Source organism: Nicotiana sylvestris, chromosome 10, assembly GCF_000393655.2.
Source record: "Nicotiana sylvestris chromosome 10, ASM39365v2, whole genome shotgun sequence".
NCBI classification, from domain to species: domain Eukaryota; kingdom Viridiplantae; phylum Streptophyta; class Magnoliopsida; order Solanales; family Solanaceae; genus Nicotiana; species Nicotiana sylvestris.
In genome coordinates, this window is record NC_091066.1 from 72,115,967 (window position 1) to 72,128,697 (window position 12,731).

Sequence of the window (12,731 nt, forward strand, 5' to 3'; positions counted from 1 at the left end):
AATTAAAAATCAGAGTCACCACTTGAGATAATTTATGGTATCCCAAGTCACCGGTTCAAATCCCGAATCGAGGAAAGATTGACTCTGTTTTACGATCCGTGAACACAGAAATCCGGGTAAGGAATTCTGTTAACCCGAAAGAAGATGTTAGGCATTCCTGGGTTCTGTGGTTTTAGCACGATCGCTCAACTGTTATTATTGGCCTATTTATTTGATTTTAAAACATTTTTGGAACCCATGTGCATTTTATTCCTTTTAAACCGCTTTTAATAATCCAATTAATTATTGATTACACATTGCGAATCATGTCACGGAAACCGTATCCACGATCCACAACATGTTTATTTTAATTAACAACATTAAATTGTGGCCGGGTCACATAAATGTACCCCCGGATTTTTAGAAATTAAGAGTCATGACCACGTCACGGGAACCGTACCCGTAGCCATGACAATTATTTAATTAACGCGCCTAAAGCAACTACGAATGTTCGAAGCATTTTCTAAACTAACTTTGTAGTTATGTGAGGGCCATATGTTATGAATTTTATTTGTATATGGCGCACCTCAAATTATTTTAGAGAAAAGGTTTGTATATATGTTTTTGAAAGCAAACTAAAGATATTCCTACTTATCTAATTTAAAAAAAAAAAACAAGTATCACAACCACTTCACGGGAACCGTATCCATAGTTGTAATAGTTTTACTACGCGCCAAAAGCAAAGTACGAGTCTTTATAGATACTCAAATCCAACTTAGTCAAATTCAGGGAAGCTCTCAATCAGCTTCATTTTCAAACTTAAGAATAAACAAATATTGATGTACATATTAAGTAGAAATTGGATAATGTCAGCTGAGATAAGCAAGGGATGTAATTTGACTCAGAAATATTAGAATCCAACTCTTATTTTAAAACATAGAACAATCCAAAAATGAATCTGTAAGGGATAAAACATTTGAACAACCATTGGTCCTTTTCCCAAAGCAACAACAGAGAAAAATTATTCAAACTATTAGATGGAATTTCCAAAAACAAAAAATATCAAATACCCCAACTTGAATTTTCCCATAGACACATCATATAAATCAAAATCCATATCCATCAGTAGTGAGTTTAATTTGTCGTTTCAACATAGGCACATTAGTAAGAAAATCAAACTCCATACGTCCCACCAATCCATGGAGCTCTGGTAATTTACATTGGCGATGCTCTTCAAATAATGAGCAATGGACGATACAAGAGTATTGAGCATCGAGTTATGGCTAATGGCAGCAACAATAAGATTTCTGTGCCAATTTTTGTGAACCCCAAACCTAGTGATGTAATTGGTCCTTTGGCTGAAGTGCTAGAGAATGGAGATGAACCAATTCACAAACAAGTTCTTTACTCAGATTATGTCAAGCATTTCTTTAGGAAAGCTCATGATGGGAAAGACACTGTTGATTTTGCTAAAATCAAGTAGAATTTATAGTGGATCTGCTCGAAGAATAAGAAGATGAACTAAAAATTTCTTCAACAAATATCACAAGAAAAACATGGACTTGATGTCGGATGGCTAATATTCACATTCATTCTCAGTCTTTTAACACAAGAAAGCAGCGATCAATTGTCCCGTAAATTCATAGCTTGGACTCGAAAAGAAGAAAATAGAACTACACTAATCTAAACTTGCTAACTGGCGGATTCAATCCAAGAAAAAGGGAGTGATTGTCATTCATGGAGGAAAAATAGGGCAGGGGATTATGCAGGTCCAAATCAAATTGCGACCTCAAAGAGATCATGATTTAATGACGAATTAAGCACACACAAATCACTGGGATTGACTCGATTAAGATTCGAAGATTCGTACAGTTTTTAGAAAACTAAACGAAGCTAACCAAACCAATGACGGTCAGATAAAACCTTAGAGAACTCATTTTAACACATACATAGCCAAACCAAACCAAAAATACTTGTGCATATGGCAAACAAACACATTATGACCAACAGTCACCACAATTTAAACAGTTCTAAACCAGCTGAACTCAAACTCTCAATACATCTCTTAATCAAACGCTAAAGATAGGCTACATGAGATTAGAAATAAACCTGAATCAGTAAACACTTCCGATTAATTCTACTCGAATGTTGAATACAAATGAAATCCAATAGTTAATATCAGCACAACCAGCAACAGAAGCGAGTAGAAATCAGAAGCTCAGACAAAAATTTGGAACGACACCGGGATTCAGAACTTAAACGCAAACTCCAACTCAAACTTTAATCAAGTTCCATTTTTTGAGAACCAGAAATCAAGAGAAAGAAGAAATGCTAAAAAAACAAAATCTGTTCTTGGTGATTTTTTTTGTTGATTTTTCTTGAAATGAAGTAAAACTTGAATGAAATCGAACTCAGACTATATTCATTTTTTGCTTTTTTTTTTGTTTTTCTGAAGAAGGTCGAAAAGAAAACCTGAAGCAATCTCACACAAAAGAGCTCAAGAACCCTAGAAGATTTTTTTTACCCGAGAATATTTCTTCCTCCTTCTTAAACAAAAAACTTACCTTATATATGAAACTCAAAAATTTCGAACCTTCTATTCCCTTCTTTCCCAAGAAATCCCCCAAATTTTATCCAAAATCCGAAAAAAATCAACCCCCAATCTCACATAGAATGAAACCTAGACAAATGGAAGGCGTGGATGTAATTTCTCACATCTACCCGATCCTATTTACCCGAGATTCATCCCAAGAGATCAAGAGCGCGTGAGAATGGCTAAATGCTGAAAATATTTTGTCAGAGAGACGATTATGCCACGTTGGAGAGATGAAAGAAGGGCCCATGTGCAATGCGTTCGGGCGAAATTCGTTCTGTAAACTCAACCGAGTTGGATGAATTTGGGCGAGCAGAATCGGGGATAGAGGTTGGGCGTCGTTTCTATGATCCTAGGTTTAGGGTTTACTTTGAGGATGAAATTATAAGATGGTTTATGTATTAAGGGGGAGTGGGGCGGGTAAGGCGGGTCAGGGAGTGGTTTTTTGGGCTGGACCTGGGCGGGCAGGTGTGGGACTTGGGCTGGGAGGGGAATTGGGTTAATTCCCAGCCCAATTGAACAAATCTCTTTCCCACATTCATTTTCTTTTTCCTTTTTCTCTTTTTTATTTAATAAAATCCTAAAATTAACTCCTAAATTAATCTAAGTTGTGAAATTACGCTAATTTCCTAGTCACAATAATTATAAAATTACTTAGTCCTAAATTACAAGGAGAAATTAATAAACTAAAATTAAAAAGAGTAAAATAAGCTATTTGTGATTTTCATTTTTAAATAAAAAAATAATTACTAATTAGTTCCAAGAATGTAATAAAAATCAAACCTAAATGCAATGCATGGTATTTTTGGTATATGTTTTTTGATTTTTAATGGAAATTAAATATGCACAAAAATGCGAATAATTAGTAAAATTCTACAAAAAATCCTATAAAATTGTAAAAATTGAAAAAGAAAAATTATTTTTCTTGTATTTTATGGTAGTAATTCCTATAGGGCAAAAATCACGTGCTCACAGCTGCCCCTCTTTGCTCGAAAATACGAAGATTTTTCGTGCAAAGATAAAGTGAGCAGATACGAGCGATTTTTACCCATTTGAATACTCCGTGGGAAGCATTTTTGAAAGATTTGACCGCACCCTGCTTACGAGGTTGCCTACATATTCTTGCTTTAATGGAATTAGATCAGTGTAGTTTGGGAAGATTTGGTAGCTGAGACTACCAGGAAGCTGTGATTTCACTATTGCTGCTGCTGCTACTGCTTGCTGAACTCCTTATTACACCAAAATAAAATAAAAGAAGCTAGACTAAACTATGATCTGTGAATTACAAGAATCCTATCTATATCTTCAAACTTGATCTTGCAGTTTCTGTTGCTCTATTGACTTATATTCTCCAGGTGAAATTCCTTTGTTGCTGACTTGAATTGTATTTTGAGGTGCTTTCCCTTTGTTCTCCAGGTGGGCACCTGATTGCTGAACTTGAACCGTCTTCCTTTGAATGTTGTTGCTTTCCCTTTGTTCTCCAGGTGGGCGCCTGATTACCAACGTTTGAATTATCTTCCTTTCCTCCGAAACTTTACTTGTTTTCCCTTTGTTTTCCAGGTGGGTGCCTGATTGTCGAACTTGCACCGTCTTCTTTTGAACATTGCTTCTTTTCCTTTGTTCTCTAGGTGGGCTCCTAATTACCAACATTTACACAGTTTTTTCTCGAAACTTGAACTGCTTCTCTTTGTTCTCCAGGTGGGCTCCTGATTACCAAAACTTGAATTGCTTTTCCTTTGTTCTCTAGGAGGGAGCCTGATTACCAACATTTGCATTGTTTTTCCTCAAAACTTGAACTGCTTCCCTTTCTTCTCCAGGTGGGCTCCTGATTACCAACACTTGAATTGCTTTCTCTTTGTTCTCCAAAAGGGTGCCTGATTACCAACATTTGCACTGTTTTTCCTCAAAACTTGAACAGCTTTCCTTTGTTCTCCAGGTGGGCTCCTGATTACTGAATTACTATCACTTTGTTCTCCAAGTGTGCTCCTGATTACCAATATTTGCACTGTTTTTCCTCGAAACTTGAACTGCTTCCCTTTGTTCTCCAGGTGGGCTCCTGATTACCAACACTTGAATTGTTTTCCCTTTGTTCTCTGGGTGGGCTCCTGATTACCAAAATTTGCACTGTTTTTCCTTGAAAGTTGAACTGATTTCCTTTGTTCTCCAGGTGGGCTCCTGATTACCAACATTTGAATTGCCTTACCTTTGTTCTCCAGGTGGGCTCCTGATTACCGAACTCGAACTGACTCCTCTGAACTTGCTGCTCTCCCTTTGTTCTCCAAGTGGGTGCCTGATTGCTGATCCTGAATTGTCGTCTTCTTGAAACTGCTTTTCCTTTGAACTATCATCCCTTGTTTCTCCAGGTGGGTGCCTGATTGCCAAAACTTTAACTGCTTTGTATTCTTGAAACTCGTGCTGTCTTCCCTTGTTCTTCAGGTGGACACCCGATTTCAATAAAATAGACAAAACAAAAGAAATTTTCCTGCCCCAGTTTGGTATTGGGAACATATGTGAGTGTTAACTGATTCTTGTTATCAAAATGAATTCTAATTAAATTCCGTTATCCTGAAAATTTCAAACCAAGTCTCATATCAAAAGTGAAAAACTTTAAATGCTGAATTATACTTTCCAAAGTAGAACTTACGCTAAATCTTGTTATCTATGAAGGTTTTGAAATTTAACTAGATCCCATTATCCAGGAGGGCCCTTAAAATTAAAATCAAATCTCATCTTAAGGGTGAAAACTTCAGAGCTAAATTTAACTTCCTAACTGTGAAACTTATGCTAAATCTCATCATCTAAAGGAAGTCTTAAACTAAGTCCCATTATTTAGGAGGGTCCTGAAAATTTCAAATTGAATCTCATCCTAAGTATGAAAACTTCAAAGACAACTTATATTTCCTCAAGGTAGAGCCTATGCTAGATCTTGTTGCTCATGAATGTTTTGACTTTTAACTAAGACCCATTGTCCAGGAGGGCCCTAAGAATTTATGGTCAAACCTCTCTGGTGCTTGCTTTCCTTACAGAGGGTTTCTCCGAAACAAACAAAATTTCTGTCCCTGTTTCAATTAAAGAAAAATCTTGTCAGTTTAAAAATGTGGTGGTTAGTTTGCGGCATTCTTGCAGAAGGTGGCCCTTTCGCTGCTGTGCTTTGTTTGACTGTCCGCCTTGAACTGACCAAGAATTGTTTGCCTTTCTGATTGAATTTCAACCACAGGACCCTGAATGACCCAAATGTTCTACACTCAACCCGGCGTTTTACATTTCTGTCTTTCCCATTTGAACCTCTGTATCTTCCACAAAATTCACAAACCATTCGTCCGTTTGAACTTTCATTAACACCTTGTTCTTTCAACTTTTGCAACATGTTATTTCTGGTATGCTTTGGCCGCACTTTGCTTTGTGCAATATGGAAGTTTGTAGTAAGCTTTGAAATCCTTTCTTACTTGCTTAAACAAGGCTGACATTGGAAAAACCTTATAGAAATAAACCCAGAAGAAATGAAATGCAATGACTTCGAGAGTTAGGAATAAAGAAGAAAATCCAGACTTGATGACTGTTTGAGGGAGAAAAGGGAAAGAGACTTATCTGAGTGGAACAACTGGTACCAATGATCATGACATGCATTTCAGATTAATCGGCCCAGCCTATTCAAGCAATCAACTTTCAGCTATCATACTTTATGTCCCAGGATCTCCATACCCCAATTTCTTCGCCAAATCACTGACCTTGTTCAGCCTGCGGTGCCCTGAAGGGTTTTTGCCAACAAACCTCTCTCATTTATTCATCTCTCAACTCACCGTCGCCTTACGGTGCCCACGAGGTTTTTCACCAATAAGAGTCTCTCATTTTTTTAAATTTTTCTCAGCTTTCCATCGTCTTACGGTGCCCGTGAGGGTTTTCACCAATAAAACTCTCATTTTTCATTTTCTTGCTTAGAACGAAGTGTTTCCCCTGATATGAATCACCTCTACTTGCTTGACTCGGCATCTCTCGAAGACTGGTCGAAAGGTCTTTCTTTGGATCGTAATGTGGGCTTTTGGATAGGGTTAGAAACAAAGAGTATCACAAAGGCTCAAAACAACTTGAATGGGTTCAAAATTACAATTTTTGGAATCAGATTTCTTACAACAACCACAACTTCTGCCCCAATTTCTTTGCTTGGGGACTTTTAAATTTTTATTTTGATGGGACCGAGCCGTGAAGTTGCCTACGTATCCTTAAAAGGAATCAGGTTGAACGTAGTTCATGATTAGGAATTGCTTTGTTGTTGTTACCTTCCTCTTTTCTTTTTCATTCTCTTTCTTTCTTCTTTTTCTCTTTTTCATTCTTTTCTTTCTCTTTTTTTCTTTTTTTTTTCTTCTTCCCCCCTTTTTTACTCTTTTTCATTCTTTTCTTTCTCTTTGTCTTTTTTCTTTTTTCTTTTTTCTTTTCTTTTTCCCCATTTTTTCTTTTTTTTCTTCACTTACCTTTTTGCGTTCGTTTTTCCGAATTTTGCTACTGATTCCAAAAGAGGAGTATGAAAGACGATAAATAACGCTCAAAAGGGTAACAAAGGGTAAAGTATTTAGATTGCAGAATAAAATGCCTTCGCCATTCCAATCTTAAAAATATGCCAAGTACAAACAAACACAATTTAAACCAAAGAAATCATACATAATATCTTTTGACTGCATCAGAATTGATATCCATATCTACACATTTGTCTTCTATATCTGTTAAATACAAAACATCATTGGATAACACTCTCGTTATGATGAGCGGCCCCGGCCAATTTGGGGTAAATTTGCCTTTTGCTTCATCCTGATGCGGAAGGATGAGTTTCAATACTTGCTAACCCACTTCAAATTTCCGGGGATGCACCTTCTTGTTGTATGCCCTTGCCATTCTCTTTTGATATAACTGGCCATGATACACTACTGCCAATCTCTTCTCATCAATCAAATTCAATTGCTACAAACGGGTTTTGACCCATTCATCATCATCAATCTCAGCTTCATCAACAATCCGAAGGGATGCAATTTCAACTTCTGTGGGTATCACTGCCTCAGTGTCATATACCAACAAATAAGGAGTTGCACCTACTGAAGTGCGAATAGTAGTACGATAATCTTGCAAAGCAAAAGGCAACTTCTCATGCCATTGTCTGGACCCTTGAACCATTTTCCAAAGTATCTTCTTTATATTCTTGTTGGCTACCTCAACTGCTCCGTTTGCCTTGGGGTGGTATGGGGTGGAATTGTGATGCGTAATCTTAAACTGTTGACACACTTCTTTCATCAGATGACTGTTAAGATTAGCACCATTATCTGTGATGATCACCTTTGGGATTCCGAACCGACAAATGATATTTGAATGAACAAAATCGACTATTGCCTTCTTTGTCACAGACTTGAAAGTTTTAGCTTCAACCCACTTAGTGAAATAGTCAATGGCCACCAGAATGAACCTGTGTCAGATGGTGGAGAATGAATAAAATCTCTGTGTACTTGGCTTTGATGACACTTGCGCACAAAGCTGATGCAATCTCTCTCCATGGTGAGCCAATAATATCCTACTCGATGAATTTTCTTTGCCAGAATACACCCACTCATATGCGGCCCGCAGACTCCGGAATGCACTTCGGTCATGATTGGCGCGACTTGTCTAGCATCTATACATCTTAACAATGAGAGATCTGGAGTTCTTTTGTACAAAACTCCCCCACTGAAGAAAACTCCACTCGCCAAACGATGAATTGTTCTCTTTTGATCCCTCGTGGCTTGTACCGGATACACCCCCATCCTAATATACTCCCTGATGTCACGAAACCATGGTTCACTATCAAGTTCTTATTCAACCACATTACAGTAGGCATGCTGATCACGAACTTGAATATGCAGAGGGTCACATAAGCTTTGTCCGGATGGTGCAACATCGACGCCAAGGTAGCCAAAGCATCGACAACCTCATTATGTATCCTTGGAATGTGCCTGAATTCTATTGATTGAAATCGTTGACAAAGATCATGCAGACATTGCCGATACGGTATAAGCTTTAAATTCCGTGTCTCCCATTCTCCTTGAATCTGGTGCACTAGAAGGTTCGAGTCACCAAAGACCAAGACTTCCTGGATTCCCATGTCTACAGCTAACCTCAAACCCAAAATGCACGCTTCATACTCGGCCATGTTGTTGGTACAATAGAAACGACGCTGAGCTGTGACAGGGTAGTGGTGCCCTGTTTTAGAAATAAGTACAACTCTTATTCCAACACCTTTCATATTAGCGGCTCCGTCAAAGAAAAGTTTCCAACCTGGTTTTTCAACCTGCTCCACCTCATCAATATGCATCACCTCTTCATTGGGAAAATAAGTTCTCAACGGTTTATATTCTTTATCGACCGGGTTCTCGGCCAAATGATCGGCCAATGCTTGGGCTTTCATCGCGGTCTGAGTCACACAGATAATGTCAAACTCTATGAGAAAAATCTACAACTTTTCAAGTCTTCCCGTGGGCATAGGCTTCTGAAAGATATACTTCAGAGGATCCAGGCAAGAAATGAGGTAAGTGGTGTAGGACGACAAATAATTCTTTAACTTCTGTGCTACCCAAGTCAGGGCGCAACATGTCCTATCAAGGGAAGTATACTTAACCTCATAAGATATGAATTTCTTGCTAAGATAATAGATGGCTTGCTCTTCCCTACTGGTGATGTCGTGTTGACCCAACACACAACTAAATGAATTATCCAAGACTGTCAGATAAAGAATCAAAGGTCTTCCGGGTTCTGGCGGGACCAACACAGGTGGGTTAGATAAATACTCCTTGATCTTATCGAAGGCTTCCTGGCACTCATCGGTCCATTTGACCGCAACATCCTTCTTTAGCAACTTGAAGATGGGCTCACAAGTTATCGTGAGCTGAGCAATAAACCTGCTGATGTAGTTTAGCCTCCCTAATAGACTCATCACCTCGGTCTTATTCCTTGGCGGTGGTAATTCCTGGATAGCCTTGATCTTTGATGGATCCAATTCAATACCCCACCGACTGACTATGAATCCCAGCAGTTTCCCCAATGGAACACTGAATGCGCACTTTGCAGGATTAAGCTTAAGATTGTACCTGCGGAGCCTCTGAAAAAACTTCCTCAAATCTCTGACATGGTCAGACTGCTTCCTGGACTTTATGATCACATCATCCATATAAACCTCGATCTCCTTGTGTATCATGTCATGGAATATGGTAGTCATTGCCCTCATGTAAGTTGCCCCAGCATTTTTCAAACCGAATGGCATCACCCAATAGCAATATGTTCCCCACAGCGTGATGAATATCGTCTTTTCCACATCTTCCTCATCCATTAAAATCTGATGATACCCCACGTAGAAATCCACAAAAGACCCAATCTCATGCTTGGCACAATTATCAATCAAAATGTGGATATTTGGTAGTGGGAAATTGTCCTTTGGACTGGCTTTGTTAAGGTCACGATAATCAACACACACTCTGGTCTTACCATCCTTCTTTGGCACAGGCACAACGTTGGCTAACCACGTGGGATACCACGTGACTCGAATGACCTTTGCATTAAGCTGCTTTATGACTTCTTCTTTAATCTTCACACTCATGTCAGTTTTGAACTTTCTCAACGTCTGCTTAACGGGGGAAATACTGGATCAATTGGCAATTTGTGGACCACCAAATCGGTGCTCAAGCCTGTCATATCATCATACGACCACGCAAAAATATCCTTATACTCAAACAATGCTTTAATTATTTCTTCCCTGATTTGCGGTTCAAGATGGACACTTATCTTAGTTTCTCTGACATTATCTGGGTCCCCTAGATTGATTGCTTCCATATTATTCAGATTAAGCTTGGGTTTTTCTTCAAAATGACTTAGTTCCTTACTAATCTCTTCAAAGGCCTCATCCTCATCATATTCTAATTCATCATCACACTCTATTTCTTGGATTATTATTTTAGAATTAGATTGACTTTTAAGACTGGGCCGAAGATTCCTCATGCATGTCATGTCATTGAAACCAACATAAAAAGAACTATACAGAGAAGAAAAGAAAACAAAAAATAAAACTATCAGGAGTGATGGAAAGGGAAATTGCATTTCATTAAAATAAAGGATAACATGGTTTGTACATCAACAAGCGGAAAATAAAAGTCTGGGTCACAACCCTGGAATGACCCAGATAGAAAAGAAAACAAAACAAATTACCAAGACTCCTTCCGGGTAGGGAGGGGAGTAGCGTTCCAATTGTTAAGCTTTACATTCGTCCCGACAAACTGCACGTCTGCTTTGCTAGAACCTTCTCCAACTTCTACCATGTTCACGTCATCAAACAACCTTTGGAACCTTTCGATTAACTCCTCATCAATGTCAACCACAGAACTTGGAACTATCGCCACTGGGCGTTTCCTGGCACCGGGCTTGTCAAAAGACCTGGAGAGACGCGGAATAGGCTTTGGAAGTGCCCACGCTTTCTGTTTCAACCTTTTAGCCTTTTTCACATCTATAGCAGTAGGTTTGAATCCAAGACCGAATGTACCTAAATTATCAGGGAGGGACACTGGCTGTATGATACCCTGCAGAGACGCACCCAGCCTTTTACCGGGCACAAAGCCATTTTTTAGTATTTTAAAGATCACTATGACTGATGCGGAGGTTATCTTTGGAGTTGGAGCACGTTTCCCTTCTTGAACCTTCTCGATCGGCACTGTTTCAAAAACTTGATAGATTCGAGGCCCTTTGTCATCTTCAACCTCAATGAACGGGACAGAGGCATCACTGTGAGCACACAAATTATCCTTGCCATGCACAACGATCTCCTGTCTATCCCATTCGAACTTGACCATCTGGTGCAGAGTGGACGGGACTACTTTGGCGGCATGAATCCAAGGCCGACCTAGTAGAAAATTGTAAGAGACAGCTACATCCAGTACCTGAAACTCCATGGTGAATTCCACTGGTAATATTGTCAATTCAAGCACTATATCACCAACTGAATCTTTCCCTCCACCGTCAAATCCCTGAACGCATATGCTATTTTTGTAAATCCTCTCATCATCCACTTTTAACTTGTTCAGAGTATAGAGAGGGCAGATGTTTGCACTAGAACCATTGTCAACTAACACCCTGGTGACCACAGAATCTTCACATTTTACCGTAAGATAGAGAGCTTTGTTGTGTTCAGTACCTTCCACAGGCAACTCATCATCAGAGCAGGTGACCCTGTTCACCTCAAATATTTTGTTGGCGATCTTCTCCAGGTGGTTCACTGAAATTTTGTCGGGGACATGAGCTTTGTTTAGAATTTTCATCAGGGCCCGACGATGCTCGTCTAAATGAATTAGAAATGATAACAGGAAAGTCTGAGTGGGCATCTTTCTCAGGTGCTCCACGATGGAATAATCTTGTACCTTCATCTTTTTCAGAAACTCCTCCGCCTCTTCTTTAGTGACTGCATTCTATAGTAGAACTGGGTTATCTCTAAATGTTTTAGCATTCCTTAACTCTTCCAGGGCAAAGCATCTCCCCGAACGAGTTAATCCCTGTGCCTCATTGACTTCTTCTTTCACTTCCTTCCCCTTGTAGGTCACTATTACCCGTTCATAGTTCCATGGAATAGCCTTAGTGTTGATTACCAGTAATTGGGTTACAGGCTTAATGATGACAGGATCTGTACAGGCACCCTCTACAATTATGATCGGTTTATTTGCCACTCCTGGCACAACCACTTTTGACTTTTTTTGCTTTGCTGCAACATCACTTGGGGATCCTTTCTTGACTACCACAAATGGCTCACCGTTTATCCTGCTCAACTCGTTCGCTGATCCTTCAACTGTTGGATTTTAACTGGCTTGACCTCACTAGACCGAATCAGCATGACAGACTGTGAAGGCTTCTTGGGCTCCCCTCCCTTATGTACTATCTCGATCATGTTTGTTTTCTCATGGGTTGGCAATGGGTTCTGGTTGATGTTGGGTGCCTCTAGAGTCTTGACTTCAATCCGGTTTGTGTCAATAAGCTCTTGGATGACATTTTTCAAGTGCCAACACTTCTCCGTATCATGCCCCGGAGTACCAGAACAATATTCACATCTCAAGGAGTAATCAAGATTCTTTGCAGGAGGGTTTGGCAATTTCGACTCAATTCGCCTCAG